The 5,705-nt window shown below is 26.9% G+C and overlaps 1 protein-coding gene and 1 long non-coding RNA gene across 2 annotated transcripts in view; one reads left to right on the forward strand and one right to left on the reverse strand.

The window, feature by feature from the left end:
- LOC119679288 overlaps positions 1-5,625 on the forward strand; it is a 72,862-nt gene extending 67,237 nt beyond the window's left edge. Inside the window, exons 2-3 of the long non-coding RNA XR_005252398.1 lie at positions 5,347-5,407; positions 5,479-5,625. This is a non-coding gene — a long non-coding RNA (uncharacterized LOC119679288). The remainder of the gene's footprint in view (positions 1-5,346; positions 5,408-5,478) is intronic.
- Positions 1-5,705, reverse strand: part of LOC119679283 (terminal nucleotidyltransferase 5C) — a 291,602-nt gene that overhangs the window by 181,035 nt on the left and 104,862 nt on the right. The window lies entirely within an intron of this gene.

Here is a 5,705-nt window from a genome sequence, read left to right on the forward strand (position 1 = left end):
ACACATATGCTAACAAAAATCAGATTTATACTGGAAAATACACAAACGAACCGCAGTGATTTTCAGTGACATCAGTTAAATAAATTATCTTCTCGGTATCTCACAATAAAGTTGTCATTTGCCTACACTCCGATCACACTCCGTCAACGTCTGTTTTGCGGCAACAAGTTTACCTTTAAGTTAGCACAATGATAACCATAAATGATTTACTATGTAAACAAATAGTTTTCTAAAACGTAGTAGTATCGTTGTATGGACTCAGTCAGTCAGTCAGTCAGCTTTTTTCAGCTTTCAACTTTGGAGGAATACGTTTTTTTTCTGTCCAAGAAATTGTATCTACGTGCTTATCTACACAAATTTTTAATTAAAGCCATCTCCGAGTGTCAACACAGTGTTGAGTATGAATTGTTTGCAGTTTTCTAAAATAATGTCCTCGATTTCTTGTTGTTGTTGTTGTTGTTTTAGCATATATATATATATATATATTTTTTTTTTTTTTTGATTAATGACGAAAAATTGGTCAGAATGTAAATAACGCATTTTTCATTTGGTCCTCTTCGTTACATGACCAAAAAGATACTCGTATTTGAAATTGCCTGCTTTGCATAAGTGCAGTGCAAATATATTTAATATTCAACATTTTAATTTTCATATAATGAGGTATTTAAAATGCTTGTTTTCCAAAAATTAATTAACTATGAAAGTATTTTAGAAAATATTTTTGTGCTTAATATGCAAAAATTAATTTTGAAATTGTTTTCTGCTTCATGGATATTGATGCAAAAATCCAAAAAAAAAAAAATCATATGAAATTCGGGGGCGGGTTCTAGTCATTCTATTCTATTAAAAATGCAGCGTGCTAACAAAAAATCTTTACGAAAAAAAACTATAATCAAAAAACTATAAATATCTTATAAATAAATTATAAACATGATACGTTATTTCATGCAAGTAGTTTAAGTGAACTAGCTGTAACAAGATAACTAGTAACTAGATAATTTCTTTAAACAAGTTCAAAAATTATAGTAGTTCAAAGTTAAACTATTTTTGTTTGAAAATTTTTTAAAACTTGGAACTTGAGCATTAAAAGTTTGTGCAGGCTTGGCTACTTGTAGAAAAACACTATTAGTCATCGTTTCCAATATGACAGGCATGAGTTCTAAGCCTGGTACTTACAATCCAAATAAATTATATGAAACCCAACGTCGATACGTCGTTTGATTTTGCTGAGGTAACACTCAATTGCGATCCGGATCGTTGCAATAAATTTGTTTTATTGGCTTGTTCGAGAGCAAGTAAAAAGACCCAGTAGAAAGTAAAAACGTTGTTTATTTTCGTATATTTATAATACTAAGTAAAAAAGAATTCTAGTCTATGTTGTTATAATTCTAAGTGGTTACAATAGGTTGTAGCCAATGGCATCAAAATGCCGGTGACATTATGATAATACAAAGATTCTAGCCTATGGCATCAAAGTGCCGGTGGCATTATAAACTACTAGTCTACAAATTTATCTAGCCTATATTATCAGAATAGTACTGGCGTAAAATTTTCCTAGCAATTTAGCGATGATGTAGGTGTTCAATTCAATTATTTCCTAAAACCACTGATGATCAGTATTTGACAATACTCGAAACAGCGTTGTATGGTCAGACAAATTTAAATAAATTAACTAAAAATTTTTGTTGTTGTCTTTTTATTTCTATTCGATCCATTCTAACTTTTAAAAATATTTTTTACGTATTTTGTGAAAAATATTTAAATAAAACATTTTTCGAATTTCTTTCGTTCATCTTTAATAAATTAATATATAACTATTAGCACTAAAATTATTTAAAGTAAAAGAAGTTAAAATTAAATAATTTTTCTTCTACCACGTACTTTTCTTTATAATCGTCTTTTGAAACGACTAAGCCACTGCTTTTTCAAACCCATTTTCAAAACCCATTACTTTCCAATTAACCAAACTATCGTTTTACCGATGTAAAAACTGATGAAACATTGAGAAGTAGAATAAAATGTATTAATCCTCTAATCAAAATTTTCGATATTTTACTTATAACAATTTTGAAGACGCCATATAAGAGTTTTCTAACAAAAACCTGAACTATACAAAAAGAATGGCAACTTCGATTTAAAGACCATATCTATTGTTTTTCTTTTACTTTTTTAAAAATGTTTTTTTCAAGAGTATGATAACATTCGCTGGAAAAACTATAGCAAAATCGATCTATCGTAGCTCTGTTAATTGGGTTTACTTATTAGTATTCATACGATTTAGTATATACCTACAGCAGTTAAGACCAGGAGTCTGAATATTTAATGGAAAGTATGTATATTTAATGAATATATAATGAAAGTACACTTTATGTAATAATTAGTCTATGAATTAAGTAATTTAATAAACCATTTTTGGGATGTTGACGTTTTCTTTAAGCCTTAACTTTGTATCTCGGTTAATACACGAAAATGTACTAACCCTAGACTATACTCCTAGGTACTCCTCTATTGTTCTCGATTTCAAAAAAAACAAATTGCTCGATGTCAATGTAAGGTACTCCTTATTACAAATGTTATAGTAGATTAAAAACATGTTGCGGGCCTCACAAACATAAACCGCATATGGCCCGCGGACCGTACTTTGGAAAGCTTTGGTCTATATCATGCTTAACTACCAAATAATAGAAAACATGAGAGTAAAATTATTATCTGCTTGGATAGTTTAATATTAAAAATTTTCTACGGCACATTTTCATTTAGTGCAGTTAGCTAGCATAATTTTTTTATAATAATTTTTTATGCTATTTGTGTTTTTGTAAGTGCAGTAAGCGTGTACCTTAATATAATTAATTAATTTTGTTTTGTTAATATTAATTAAACCATAACATATACACGTTTCAAATTGTATATATTCAAATGAAATGCAATAATATCTACAGTAAAAAAATTCACCTTGAGATGTCAGCTCTTTCAATGTCTAAACTTACATGATGTATACGGGTATGATATTAAGTATTTTTTCGTTAATTTTTTTTTTTATAGTTTATAGGAAAACCTAAGCTACACATTGCATACTCATACTTTTTAGGTAAAAAAAAATATTATAGGAGGTTCTTCATTTTAACCTTTTCATGTTCATAAAAAAGTTCTTCAAACATAAATCTTGTGTTCTAAGTACCAAAATAAGGGAACTTATAGTATATACAGTATTACTAATTACTAAAATTACTAAATTACTAAAACTAAAGCTACACATGACATACTCATACTTTTTAGGTAAAAAAAAATATTAAAGGAGGTTCTTCATTTTAACCTTTTCATGTTTATAAAAAAGTTCTTCAAACATAAGTCTTGTATTCTAAGTACTAAAATAAGGGAACTTATAGTATATACAGTATTACTAATTTTTGCCAATGCAAATCTAAAGCCAAACACTAAAGTAAAATTTCTTTAAACGTTAACCCTTTTGTTACCACATTTTAATACAATTTTTATTATACACAAATATGTTATTTATAATCTCAAAGTATACAAATTTTATATAAATTTAACTCATATGTTATATTATATATAACTTATATACAATACAACATATTTACTTTTGTTGCAAATTTCATTGATGGGTTAACAGCACACAGCACGTTTCGGTTTTATGATTTGATTATATCTCTACTGATGAATAGATTTTTTAGTTGACCTATATGCGGTCTTCTGGTACTTGCAGTCTAAAAATTATTTACGAATAGTTTTGTATAGGAAATATTACCAAAAAGACTACTGCTAATGGGTATTTGAGAATACTCCAAACAATTGTATTGTCAGCTACAAATTCAATTAAGTAAACATAAAATACAACTTTGTTATTGTAATTCACTCAAAAATCTTTATATTAAAAACAGAACTACAATTATGTAAAAATTAGTTTCAATAACATTTCGTATAAATCCATTAATTTATAGTTCATTATATTAAAACAAACACGTTTTTAGTGCTGTTAAAAAGCAATTAGCACTTAGCATTTAAATAATTGTATTATGTTGACATATATTCATACCAAACGTATTGGTAAGAAACACCTATGCGGCTTAAAACAAATACTCGGCATGGGTTTACAAATTTCTTAAATTGATTTTATGAATATTCACTATTGAACTAACAATAACATCTCTATGAGCTATTATATTAAGTTCGTACTTGATATTAACAGAAAAACTTTCGTTGGTCCATGTATAAGTTCTACTTACATTTGATGTCTAATTTAGCTATCAGAAAAATTTCTGATTATGTAGCTTTTACGGTAAATGTATGTTGTTTAAAAAATTAAAAAATTTATTTGAATTTTTCTATAATATTCACTATAATATTTGATTTTAATTTTTGATGCTGTTAGCTGGCTTTTCGGGCTCTTGTTTATTTTAATATATATACTTATATATATCAATCACTTGCGTAATTGAATTGAAATGGCTTTCTTTTTTAATTAATTAAATTCAATTTATAGCTTAATATCTTTAATATTATCTATAGTATAAAGTTTGGAGGATTTTTGTAAATGTGTATATTGTTTAAAAAACTTAAAAATTTATTTGAATCTTTTTTTTTTGGTGCTGTTAGCTGGCTTTTCAGGTTCTTGTTTATTGAAATGGCCTTTTTTCTAATTAATTAAATTCAATTTATAGCGCTATATATTTAATATTATCTATAGTGTAAGATATGGAGGATTTTTGAAAAATATGTGGTTAAAGTAAATAGTTCATTATTTTGTGACACTGAAGTTTAGAAACTTTTTTATAAATAAATTTTTGGCAAAATGTAATACAATTATAAAAAGAAAACTGGTTCATTTATCTAATGTGAAAAACCTTGTAAAAAGTTCTAAGGTCAATGGCAGGCTATTTATCTTTATGCACAATTTTTGTACTTAAAAAATCGTTAGAATATATTATAATTTAGGCATATGTAGATACTTACTATATAACATTTATAGCGGCTGTTTCGGTTAACGCAATTAACACACCTATTATTTTTTTAGAGAGACATGCATGCTTAATCGTAGGAAAAATAAATTATTTAAAAAATAAAAATTGCATACCTTTTAAGTTAAGGCCGGAGCAAAACGGCAGTTAAACGCAATTTTGCACGCACCTTCAATATTACCGTAAATAAAACAAATTTAATTAAACTATTATTTTAATACATTTTAATTTATTTTAAAAATAATATTATTAAGTTTGTAAACATTCAAAGCGGTTGTAATCATTTTTGAGATCAAAATCACCATCACATATTAAGTATAATTTAATATTAAAACAAAGTAAATAATTTTTATTTTCTTCTTTTTTACAGAGTCATGCGACTTGATCCGATATCAAATGAAGATTTTAGATCTTTAAGCTCAAGATTTTCTGTAAGTTAAATGCAATGGAAACTAATCATATTGGTCATTTCTTAATAAGTGTCTTTCTTTGAACAAAAAAGAGTATAGCATTAGAATCTCTACCGTCCTGGGGAGGATCTGAGAAAACAGACACAAGACTGCCAATTACCGACTACTCAACACTTGGTGGCCCACGTCACAATCGTAGTCCATTCCCTCTTGCAAAAGACATAAACAATCGATTCGTGATTTGGTAAATATTGGAAAACACAAATTAAAATATTTTTTTTTTATATGTATATATTGTAGATAAATTTATGATAAATAA

This window comes from Teleopsis dalmanni, chromosome 2 (assembly GCF_002237135.1).
Source record: "Teleopsis dalmanni isolate 2A chromosome 2, ASM223713v2, whole genome shotgun sequence".
Classification (NCBI taxonomy): Eukaryota; Metazoa; Arthropoda; class Insecta; order Diptera; family Diopsidae; genus Teleopsis; species Teleopsis dalmanni.